Source organism: Euprymna scolopes, chromosome 20 (assembly GCF_053919585.1).
Source record: "Euprymna scolopes isolate OS-2025 chromosome 20, ASM5391958v1, whole genome shotgun sequence".
NCBI classification, from domain to species: Eukaryota; Metazoa; Mollusca; class Cephalopoda; order Sepiida; family Sepiolidae; genus Euprymna; species Euprymna scolopes.
In genome coordinates, this window is record NC_136501.1 from 93,967,597 (window position 1) to 93,982,308 (window position 14,712).

The window sequence follows — 14,712 nt, forward strand, 5'->3', positions numbered from 1 at the left end:
TCTATCTATATATCTCTCTCTCTATCTGTATGTATATATATATACATATACCTTTTATATTCTATAGAGGGGATATACATACATATATATTCCCTCTATAAAATATAAAACACACACACACACACACACACACACACACACACACACACACACACATATATATATATATATATATATATATATATATATATATATATATGGAGAGAGAGAGAAAGTGGGGGAGAAGGAGAGAGAGATTCGCCTGCTTTAGAGCAGGCCGCAGTTTTATTGTCTTCAAAACCATACATCCAAGTATATATATATATATATATATATATATATATATATATATATATATATATATATAGGGTGTCTCAATAAAATGTATACACTCTTAAAATTATCTCAACTTGCTACGTGAATACATTATGGCACGTTCCCAAGAGACGTTTAGGAATAAAGAATGGCTCTTCCAGCAGGATGGAGCACTTCCCCACTAAAATCATGACGTAAGAGCATATCTTGATAGTCACCTGCGAAGCAGATGCTTAGGAAGAAAAGAACAAATTGAGTACTGTCCACGCTCACCAGATTTGACCTTCCTCCCAGGGATTTTTCTCTTTTTTTGTGGTGGGTAGTTGGAGGCATATTAAACACAGCGTTCGCACCACAAAACGAGCAACAATGAGTTAGTTGAAAGCAACCATTGAAAGAAGATATGTCAACATACCAATTGAACTGATTAGGAACGTTTTCGATTCAATCAGTGAACGTTGTCAGCTGTTCATGTATCACAATAGCCAACAATTTGAACAATTTCGATAATTAGCTGGTTTCTATATTTGTTAAAATATATAGTATTAAACTTCTCTTTCTTATAATAAATGTTGGTGTTATGGTCATTTAAACAGTGTATACATTTTATTGAGACACCCTATACATATATATATATATATATATATATATATATATATATATATATATATATATTAAGGCAGTAACCTCATGCTTACGCCATGCTCTGAAGTGCTAGAGCGATTGTGTTATACGACCATCATAAATGCATATTCGAAGATATAAAATATAAGTAAAGCGCAAACGTTTTTCTTGAAAAATAACCCGATTCAACAATAATACGAAAACGGGAGATCGGACATCAAGCAATAAAACCAAACCAAATTTAATTGCAAGAAGATATATCACAAAAAGGAAAGGTGACGGGAATAAATCCGACGCCCCTCAATATTTATTAATGTGTACTATTATAAATTACCTGAAAAGTTCAATAGATATTCACTGATGGTGACACTTGAGGCAGTTTGCAAAAGAAAAAAAAACACCTCGCTTAAGTTTAAAGGAAAACCTGTGAACGTCACTCTGGTATAATAACACATGACCAATAGTTAAACTCGGCAGAAGAAATGTTACTGCATAGCCCAGTTTATGTCGGACACATTGTCAAAGACAAATCTTATATATATATATATATATATATATATATATATATATATATATATATATATATATATATATTACTATAATAATCAAATAGACACTAGTGTTTCATCCTTTTGGGAATATTCAGTGCAGGGTGTCACGATTAAGACCAGTCGCCAGATTCGAACTTGGCAACACGAGACATCTCTGGCTCGATTAGCAAAGACCGTATCCATTCGGCTACCCTTAATCGCGTGAAATAACGTTGAATGTAAAGATTTCAATTTCAAATGTTCTTTACGTGAGTCAGACAGTGAAATGATGAGCCACACACACACACACACACACATATATATATATATATATATATATATATATATACATATATGAAAATGCTTCTGCGTGTGTCTATTTGTCTGTCTGTCTGTGTACACTTACCTACCAAATAAATCTGTCAAGTTTAAGTCTACAGACTCGAGATTTAAGATAAGGCGTATTGAACTTTGGGAAAATCTTTTTAATCGGTTTTCGGACAGTAATTTGGCTGTTAACGGGCCAAAGTTAAACGATTTGACCTTTGAGAACTCTACCACACTCGGGGCAACGTTTACAGAGTTGACCTTTTCTGACTTTACCAAATTCCCCTGCTAATTTTTGTCTAAACACTTGACATTTTAGATGTAGAGAACTCTACCACACTCCTCTCCCAATTTTGCGTCTACTCACTTGAAATTTTGGATATAAGTTACTTGGGCATGGATCTAATTTTTTATATTTATTTTGAACCCAAAACAATAAATGTTAATCGGTCATAATCGGGGTCAAATTTTTTAAAAAGTTGACCTCTGCGGTCCGTACCAAATTTCTCAGGAAATTTTTTGTCTAAACATTTGAATTTTTACAAAAAGTGTAATCAGATATATGGTAAACTTTCGAATCTTTTTTTTTTTGCTGACAATTTAGCTTCCAAGGGTCAAAGTTCAAAAGATTTTACCTTTGCGGTCTCTAGCAAACTATTCAGCCAATTTTGGGTCAAAACATAAAAAAAAATACATAAAGGGTATTCAAACATGCAGCAAGAGTTTTAATCAGTTTTTTGGCGAAAAATTGGCTAGCAAGAGGTCAAAGGTTACAGAGTTGACCTTTGCAGACTCTACCAAACTCGTCCGCCAATTTGGGGTCTGAACACTTGATATTTGAGATGTAGGTTACTTAGACATGGATCAAACATTTGAATTCAAGTTGAGCCCAAACCACTAAATGTTTTGGGGTCAAATTTGAGGTCAAATTATAAAAAAAAATTGACGTCTGCGGTAACTACTAATTTTTCTCTATGGTAGTAAAGGAAGTCTTTATATAGAAAGGCATTACCGTACCTATTCACACTTTTTAATATATACATATGCACATAAAGTTATGAACAGTACATAGAGCACGAGCAAAGCCGGGCGGAACTGCTACTAAGAGATAAAAATAAAGAAATAATATTAAGTTTAACACAGTCTCGAGAATTCCAAGAGATTATCACGTGGAATGTTAAAATTAGAATTGCAAACCTGTGAACCTCCTTTCAGATACCCTGCTTTCCAACTGACTACAATATGGCCAACGTAAACAATTCTACATGAACCATTCCCTTGAAGTAATCCAATTTACAAAATTCTCATTACAAACGATTACTATGATATTGTCCCATTGACTACTGTACACTCATTGATACGTATCCTCAAGTGGCCTCCGGGTCTTGATAATTGTTAATTTTTTTATATATAAAAGGTTGATTTTTGATCAGAATATGGAAAATTCTACTTTAATTTAAATGTAATCATAACAGTATTACTTTTCATGCTCGCATTTTTCTATGAAATACATGTTTTTTTCAAGGCTTTGCTTAGAAATAATATTTTCACTGATTCACTTTCTAACTGTAAATTATTTGCGACAGTACAGCTGAGCGACAAACTGCGACAGCGGTGAACTATTAGCGAGAGTTTTTTAAAAATATATCTTACGTTCTCATATTCGTCGTTTCCAGCCGATTTGACGTAGCGTAACAGATTTGGTTGCTATGGTAACCAACAGCGAATCAGAAAAAAAACCGTTGCTACGTTCCTTACACATTCTGAGAATTTTATTTTAATTTTGTTTTCATGAATGAAAATTGAATTTCTGTTTTCAAAATATAGCTGACAAGGTGGCCTATAAACTGTAGACATTGTTAGAAATTTGGTCACACAATGAATGAGCAGTGAAGCTTTACAGGAGTTCTAAATGAATAAAACTACCACTTAACTTTATATTCAAACACTACCGCATTGAATGATATATATATATATATATATATATATATATATATATATATATATATATATATATATGAGCAAACAGTTAATGAAATATGTTAAAAAACACTTTGAAATGAGTTAAAAACATATTTAATCTAAAAAGGAAACACTAGATAAATAGATAGACCTTAATCCGCGGAGTTTCGAATAAATACTTTCCTTCTCATCAGAGGGTAGGAATTAGCAAAATACAGGATCGGATTTTGCATGCAGAAGTATTTGATGAAACAATAAATAAGTCAAAGATCTTACTTGAAAACAAAATAACTTAAGCAGAGGGAATATGGTAAAGAAAAAGGTGATTACACATTAATGGATAGTCTGGTGGAAGATAAAAAAATCCAGTGACGGTAAAATCCAAATGTAAAACTTCAAGAAAATTAAAAGAATTTTCATTTGTACAAGTAAAATCCAAAGAAATCCCGTAATTGGAAGAAGATAGTCCATAATAATCCAAAGGCAGAAATCCATGGAATAATTCACAAAAAAATGTGTACAAGGAAAAAATAATATTAATAAAAGAAAAATAAGCTCTATTTCCTATTTGGTATTATCGAGCTTTTATATCTGGCTGAGATAATTTTATAAATATTTATTCTTTAATATGTATAATTTACTTTAATTTTACCATCTTGGATCATTTTGGTAAATTCAATTGTAATTTTCATTTTATATATATATATATATATATATATATATATATATATATATATATATATATATATATATATATATATACTTAGCTATATCTTTGAAAAAAAAGAATTCCAGCAGAGTGCATTATTATATAAAAAAAAGTCTGAAAATAAGAGCGTATTGTTTGTATTTTTGTTTTCAGAAAGTTTAGATTAGATAATTCATCGGTACGGTCGATTTCAAAATTGATAATAGGGAACTATTTTAGATACCCATATCTAGATCTCTTCAGGTGATACACATCTCGAACTTGATATGGATATCTGAAACGGTCCCCTAATATCAGGATTGAAACCGACGATTCCGATGATTTTTCCCATCTAATCTTTCTGAACACACACACACACACACACACACACACACATATATATATATATATATATATATATATATATATATATATATATATATATATACTAGAATTTTAGCCCGGCGTTGCCCGGGTGTTTGGATGTGTAAAAAGTGGTAGTAAGAAGGCGGCTCGAACCCGTACAGTGAAGGAAGAAAAGAACGGGGAAAAAACCTGACGTCTTTGCTCTTACAATCACCGCCAAACCGGAAATCACGTAGGTTTAAATTAAGGCTAGACAATCGAAAATTATCGGCGAAAAAAGCGACCCCTCCCTGTGTAGTTGAAGATGAAGAAATTAATGGTTTTATCTAATTTTTCGATATCTGTCGTCTAAAAGGTGAAGCTTCAAAATGATACTGATCTTGTGAAAATCCGTCGCCTCTGTCGAAAGTTTTAGGCAGACATGCAAACATACATACATTTATATATTGGTAGCTCAAGTTTTCGACCCAAATCGATTAAAAAGCTAGTCCTATCTCTGAATACCCTGTATGTCAAATTTCAAATGTTTAGACCAGAAATTGTCTGAGTAATTTGGTAGAGACCGAAGAGGTAAATTTTTTAAAAACTTTAACTCCTATTATGACCCCTTGACATTTATTTTTTAGGGCTCAAATCAAGTAATTAAGTTAGATCCAGGAACCTCCATCTAAAATTTCAATAGTATAGACCCTTAATTGTCGGAGTTTAGTAGAGTTCTCAAAGGTCAAATCGTTGAACTTTGACCCCTTAACAGCCGAATTTCCGGCGGAAAACAGATCACATCGATTTTACCAAATCTCACTACACAGTATATAAAATTTCGAGCCTGTAGACTTAAAATTAACAGAGTTATTGCGTAGGGAAATGTTTACACACAGACACACACAGACAGGCATTTCATTTTTATATATATACTAGCATTTCAGTCAGGCCTTGCCCGGGTGTTTTCAGGTGTATGTTGAGCAAAAAAAACAAAACAACAACAACAAAAAAAAACGTCATTTTTTTAAATCTTAACCTCTATTATGACCTCTTAACTTTTATTGTTTTGGACTCAACTCAAGTAAGATCCATGTCTAAGAAATCTATATCTAAAATTTCAGGTGTTTAGACCCAAAATTGTCGAAGGAGTTTGGTAGAGTTCTCAAAGGTGAAATCATTGAACTTTGATCCCTTAACAGCCAAATTTCTGGCCGAAAACCGATACAAAGATTTTCCCAAATCTCAGTACCCTGTATATCAAATTTCGAGCCTTTAGACTTTATGTTGACAGAGTTATTTCGTAGGGAATTGTACACACACGACACAGACACACACATGCACAGAAACATTTACGTATATATATATATATATATATATATATATATATATATATAGGTATTCAAGAGTAAAACTCATGAATTTGACGCTGTTATATAAAGTACTAAATAAAAGAATGACAGAATCTATCTACATCTATCTCTTCCCCCCTCTCTCTCTCAATATATATATATATATATATATATACATATATATATACACATATATATATATATATGCACACGGATACGCACGCACACACACAAATATATATATATATATATATATACATAGTTATATATATATAATTGACTTGTTTCTTTAATTTGTTTTTCATTTGTATATTTTAATGGTTTTTTTTCTTTTATATTTTAAGTTTTGATTTGTTCGCCTTCTTACATCTTCCTATACGTAGTGTGCAAACCGGATGAAACCAATAAGACATATGTCTCATGAAAGCATTAATCATAAACGCTTTTTCATTTTTTTATTCGTGCTTTTTCATTATATACCAGTATCAATTTTATTATTGAACAATATACGGTCAACGAGTTTACAATTCGAAAAGTAAAAAAAAGTGAACTTCGCTCACTTGGTTAGCAACGCATTGATTTTTGCCGGCGGCCATCATCTTGTAGATTTATACAGATAAAAAACTGTATATATTATAAATAAGTAGATACTTTTTTTTTTTTACTAAAATCATAAACTTATGTATGAGTTTAGCTGTCTAGACTTATTCCTTGAAAATACTTAGAGCAAGTTGACCACCTATAGATCCAGTTGCTGTTTGATGTAAATAAAATAAAAAATAAATAATAACAAAAAGAGCAGTTCCATTCTCATTACACACACACACACACACAAACACACACACACACACACACATATATATATATATGTATATGTATATACAAGTATATATATACATATATATATATACATATATATACATATATATTCCAGGTGTAAGGTAATATATACATATACATATATATATATATATATATATATATATATATATATATATATATATATATATATATATATATTTCAGGTAATCAGGAGATAAAACCCATGAATTAAAACGTGTTTCTTAAGAGTGCTCAATTACAGAGCCAAATTTATTATTTTTATTTATATATATGCGAATATGTAATACTTGTCTATATAAATAAAAAAATGATATGCATATATATATATATATATATATATATATATATACATACATATAAAGAGAGAGAGATATCGACTCACAGAAAGTCAGGCACAGACATTTTTTCTTAAACTTCATACCAGAGTAATACATACAAACTATAAATATTGCTAGAGAGCCGAACACCATAGTATGTGGTGCTAGACTAGGGTTAGTTGATTCGTTTGTCTACCTCGGTAGGTCTCTGTTGAGGGATGACGCTTTCGACAAGGAAATCTGCAGACGAATTCAGAAGGCATCTGTGGCTTTTGGTAGGTTGGAAGATAGAGTGTGGTCTAATCGTGGCATCACTGACAGGACAGGGATCTGCGTTTACAAGACCTTTGTGCTAACCACACGGTAGTATTAATTGGGGACATGGACATTGCATCAAATGCACATAAAATGGCTTGAATCATTTTACCCAAAATGCTTGAGACGTATCTTAAACATCAAGTGGCAAGAACAAGTACCTGATAACGAAGTCCTTGTGAGAGCATGTTGATCTAGTGCTGAGGCCCTTGTAATCAGATCTCACATGCGTTGGATGGGCCACCTAGTTCGAATGAAAGATTGTAGGCTGCTAAAGCAAATTTTGTATGGGGAGCTGGAAAATGGCAGGCGCCCCCAACACAAGCCTTGGAAGAGGGTTAGGGAATATATATAAAAAAAAAATTTGAAAGTATTTCGTGTCGATATTGGCACCTGGGAAGAACTGACTCTACAAGTAGTGAAATCTTGCACATGTACGTTGTGATACTCTATAGAAAAGACAGCAGGCCCCCATTAATCTGAAATGAGCGCTCCGCAAAGGTTTAATTGATGGTCTTGTTCATGACACACAGAGCTGGAAATGCGACACTTGTGAACGAGTGTTTTTGTCAAAAGCTGGCTACGTCAACCACCTTAAGTCGCACAATCTTCCTGTAGGGGTCAATTTGCAACTATTAGTCCGAATCAAACTATTTGTTTTATGTGCAGCAAAGTTTGCAAGTCTACTGCTGGTTTCAGAAGACGTGTGATTGTTCATATGAATACGATCAATATCCAGAGGAAGTCAACTCAGTGGAAATTGCTCAATTTGTATGTTGCATCTGATTCCAGATATGCAAATCTTCGGTGGGAGTGCAGAGTCATCTGTGATGGCATGGAAGACGAGATTGAGAAAACTCAATGCAGCGTCGATCATCTAAATATATATATATATATATATGTGTGTGTGTGTGTGTGTGTGTATGTGTGTATACACGCATATATATATATATATATATATATATATATATATATATATAAATATAACATGAAAATTACATAATTGTCGATGCAATAATTTATTTCAACCTTATGGTATTTTCAAGCATCTAAACTAGACAATTACATTTTTGATACTGAAATAAAGAAAGAAAAAGAATCGGGCCCCAAACGTCTTTATTTTCTTTCTTTATTTCAGTATCAAAAATGTAATTGTCTAGTTTAGATGCTTGAAAATACCATAAGGTTGAAATAAATTATTGCATCGACAATTATGTAATTTCCGTGTTATATTCTTATGTTATTGCTCTGTTTACCACATTGAGCTCTTATACCCGGATTTCCTCCTGGAATCATTCCATTATAACACTATATATATATATATATATATATATATATAATTTTACTTTATATAAACATTATCGACTACATATAAGCATACATGCTCTTCACTACATCTTTTTTTTAGAAAAACATATTTCCGCGCTGGAGTTTTACAATGAAAACGGACTTTAAAAAAGCAATTTATATTTCCTTTTATTTCAAAGCGAATTTAAAATCATAAGGTAGTAGAATAAAAAAAAAATTAGAGTTCATTTTGAAGAGCTTGATGGGTAAATTGAAGGTTAAATACCGGGTCAAAACGTAAGGGAGGTAACTTACCTCATGAAATTTTATCTATTTTTATTATGTCCCTTTCTTAATTCATTTCCATGTTTGTCTGTGTATGAGGTATCATCAGAATGAGACGTTATTTTAATCATTTACAGAAACTAATGACCCAGCATCTCGATCTACTCGTCGTAATACTCGTTGCAGAGTTATGACTATTCAGGAAGGTATGCATCCCTTTGTGTGATGATGAGTCCTACCAAGACGCTCATCTCTTTTTAAATAAATGTCCATAAATCTTTATGTATCGTAACGTTATGAAACTGTATTACATGTATATGCACCCACAGACGAACTTTATATAGATGCTATATAAGCTGTACTCTTATAAATATGCACAACGCTACTGGACGATACACGCTTATATACTTGCATACATTAGCTAAATTAAAGAAACGTATACATACAGATTATGTATATATATATATATATATGCATATATATATGTATATATATGTATGTATATATATATATATATATATATATATATATATGTAGCACCACTAAATATACAAAGAAAAGATGAGCAGCTATTTATACACCGCTTTATAACTAAAGCATGCCCTAAGCATGTACACACACACATACACGCACCACACACACACACACACACACACACACACACCCCCCCCACACACACACACACATATATATATATATAAATCAACGTGCTTTTTTAAATGGTTTTACACTTTGAACTTTACAGGTAAATTCCCCCAAAACACTTCTTTTTTTGTTTTAAATTAGAATATTTTATTTATTGATGTTTTATCTTCAATTTGTGATCTATAAACTTTGGTACATAAATTAATTATTTAAATTTTCATAGACATTTATAAATATGGGGGGGGTGAATTAAAAAACGATTGTCTAAAATATTATATTTAATTTATTGGAAATAGCAAAAAATTTCATATTGACCCTGAAAATATATTAAGAAAAATGTTGTAGAAAAATATCGTAGAAAAATTTTGATGGATTTTTTAAATTTAAAAGTTGAGAAATATTTACCTCGTAAAATTCAATTGATTTCATTTCGTAAAAAAAGGCTGCATGAAGGCGCGCCGGCACTTTGTAAACACTGTTTTTGTAAAAAATAAAAAAAAAAATATTTCCATTATTTTTTAAACAACTTTAATAGTTTATTTTGGAAATGTACTCCATGAAGAAAATAAACAACTCACTTTAAAAAAAGAAATTACGAGGGTTTATTTTATATTTTATTCGTAGTTTTGTTTTAGGGGTGTCAAAAATCCACCCCGAATTCTGATACACCTAGTGCGTGGATTATAAATAAATAATTTTTTGTAAAGTGTTCAAAACAATATCCAAATGCATTACATCAATAATCTCTAGGGCTATGACAACAGCATATTCCTTTCATTGTTTTGACTCTCAAGTTCATATCCGTTGATATCTTATATGCTGTTATATAGAGTAATGTGGTTCTTGGTTGATTATCTGTGTCTATCTGTGTTTCGGATATATCCTCGAGAGTCAAGACACTGGAAAGAATATGCTGTTGTCATAGACCTAATTATCACTAACAAACATTTTTTTCACAAAAGTATAGGTGATAATCCTCTTCTTGCAGCCACAAATACACACCTACTCCTCGCATATATACATATGCATATACAAATATGTAAATGCATCTATATGTGTGTATATATGTACATGGGTATGCATATATATATATATATACACATATATATGTACACGTGTATATATATATATATATATATATATATATATATATGTGTGTGTGTGTGTGTGTGTACTCAGGTGGTGTACCCCCCACACATAACCATTGGCGACACTAAGCTGAAGACCGTTCACCAGTTAACTTACCTGGGGTGTACCATAATATCAGATGACAAGCTCGACAGAGAAATCGACAACAGATTGCCAAAGCCATCAGCGCTGTTGGCAGACTGTATAGCTAAAAAAAAAAAAAAAAAAAAAAAAAAAAAAACACTTGAACAAGAGTCCAAAAATCAGTTTGTACAGCGCCGTAGTACTCTTCACCTTCCTGTACGCTCTTGAGTCGTGGACAACTTACCATCATCAACTACGACTCCTCGAGCGTTTTCAATCAACGCTGTCTCCATACCATCCTCAACGTACACTGGTATGACTATGCCACCACTGTTGAGGTCATCGAGCAGGAAGAGATCACCTATGTCGAGGTCATGCTGTTGAAGTTGAAGCTACGCTGGGCCGGGAACGTCTCCAGAATAAGACAGTAGGACTCAGGGGCACTGAAGAAACGAAATAAAGACTCTCTGAAGAAGTCTCTCAGTGACTGCCACTTTAACCACCACCAGTGGTATAATCTCACTGCTGACCGTGACTGCTGGTGACATATTGCCCACCAGGCTATCATCTCATTTGAGGTCTTCCACACAGAGATTCTACGGAGAAAACGCTGCAGTAGGAAGACCCGGGAAGCCTCAGCAAGCGTACCTTACGTGACTTTTGACTGGAGCCGCTGCGGCCAAACCTGCTTGTCTCGAACCGGGCTTATCAGCCATAAGCGTGCCTGCAGTCGACGTGGACAGCCCCGTTCATAGGATCTTCGTTCGCAAAGTCAAACCAAGATATGTATGTATATATATATATATATATATATATATATATATATATATATATATATATATATTTATATATACATATACACGCATGTATATACACACATATATGCACATATATACGTGTATATATAATATTGAGAATTATATAAATGGGAATATTTATAATATATGTAGACATGAAAGGAAAAAAATGGCAAGTATATGTAATCAATTGTTTTCATTTTATTTATTACTAGAAGATGTATACCGAGTTGCTCTGTATTAAACGTAACGTTAAAGTCCTTTTTAAATTCAGTAAAAAAATAACGGGAAAAAACTGAGACGTGCATGCGATTATTATGCTTTTTCTAAGCAGTTCACTTTTAGTAAGTAAAAAAAAAAAGTCGAAGCCAAAACTCAAAGACTGTGAGTCAAATACGTTAACCATTAGACCAACTTGCCACGGTCTTTAAAATGTGTTTTCGAACCTTGTGTAACAGTTGACAAATCGATAAAAATCCGAGGACCATCTAACTACTAAATTTTCAATGTTGACCCTTAAGCAGCTCTTTTTCTGTGTGAAAACAGATTTAAAAAAAACAGCTTGCTGATATCTGAATACACTATATACTAATTTTTATATCTGTAGATAGAAAATACTTAAGCATATAGGTTAAAAAGTCTCCTCAAAAGCACACATTCTCACATTCATATAAGCTGGCCTCTCAGTGTTCCCCGGTCGTCAAATATGTGCACACATTCTTTTTTTTAATTAATGCAACATACTTTTCTATTATAAACAGAAATGTCGTAGATATCAAACGTAATATTAAATTCGTTAAAAAAAATGAGGTAAAAAAAAATGCAAAGAAACTGAGACATATGCATGCAAATATTATGCTTGTTTCTAAACACTTAAATTCTGGTGAGTAAACATTGAAAATACTCAAGCTGAGATCGAAGCCAAAACCTAATACATTGAGTCACGTACGATAACCATTAGTCCAGCTTGACACAATCTACAAAATGTGAATTCCACCAACCTAATCTTACATAATTAATCTCCACATGGACGATACACGCATGCGCATTCGTGAAGTAGCAAACAAACAGGTAAAAATCCGACGACCCCCCACGTTGTATTTTTTCAATTATACCCTCTCTCCTGGCGTTTTTCAGTGTGAAAATGAATTATGAAGTTTTTCACCCATCCGAATATCTTATATACCAAATTTCAAGTCTGTATATCAAAAATTCGTTGAATATATAGTTTGAGAAGTGTCCTCGCACACACACATTCTCACTTATATATATATATATATATATATATATATATATATATATATATATATATATATATATATATATATATATGAAATTTATTATTGTGAGTCCAGAATGAGTTTACAAATTGTTTCAGCTAGAGGAAAATCCTCAAAGAGAGGAAAAATCCAACTAACATCATCAGAATTCATAGATGGACTAAGTTATAAAGTCAAATAAGAATGGAAAAATCGTAGATAAAGGGGAGTTAGAAAAGAAGGGGGAGTGGTGGGGAGAGGACGTTGGAGTTTAAAGTAGTAGGAGTGTATTAAAAAAATAGAGGGGTTTATAATTAAATATTAATTATGTGTAAATTCTTATATACGTGTTTTTTAACGGTTTAAACTTAAAAGACGCTACTTTTATTGATAACGGCATAAGTAACAGTTAATTTAAAGGATCACCATGGCAACAGGTTGGAGAGTTAATGTTAGTGAAGGAACGGGTTGAAAATGGGGTTTAAAGTAATTTAGCCGGGCGGGGAGAGATTGAAAGATATTTATTGTTTATAAAATGGAAAGAAAAAGAAAAGGAAAAATAAGTTAATGAATTATACTTTACAGGTTTATTTTGATAGTGTAATGATATATATATAATTAAATATAATGTATATATAAATAAATTAGCCGGGCAGGTAGAAATTATACGTTACAGGTTTATTTTAATGAAATAAAATAAAATAGGTGAAAGCGTAAGTAAGTAACTTAAATAATAGAAAAAAAACATTTTTAAAAAGTAACACACAAATACAAGCACACGCATAAATATGTACAGCAAATGCACATACGTAAATGGGGGAAAAGCACATGCGTGATTACACATACACATATATATATATATATACATATACATATATATATATATATATATAAACATACATACATAAACACATATATATATGCACACATACACAGATACGTAAAAATACACGCATATATACATATATAAACATATATGTAAATACACATACATCCAGATGCACACACTTACACATACATATATATATATATATACGTATACATATACATACCTACATACATATATATATATATATAAATATAAATTAGCTGGGAGGGGGGGGAAATTGAAAAATATTTTATAAATAATTTTTAAATTTTCAGGCGTTGTAGTTGAAGGAAAGAGAGAAGGAGAAAATATAAATTAATGAATGATAAGTTACAAGTTTATTTTACTAATATAGAAATAGGTAAGAATATCAGTAAGTTAATCAAATAATAATAAATTCATAAAATTATTAGGGAGATATTTATAATAAGTGAATAAAACACATACACACAGAAAAACACACACACACACACACAAATAGGCATGTAGAAGATAAGCACACAAATACAAATATATATAAACACATACATATACACACATGTAGAAGATACGCACACAAATACAAATACATATATATATATACATACATATACACACACATATATATACACACATATAAATACATACATACACACATATACACACATACACACACACACACATATATATATACACATATATATACATATATATATATATATATATATATATAAATTAGCTGGGCAGGGAGAGTTTGAAAAAATTAATTTTTTGTTTTTAATT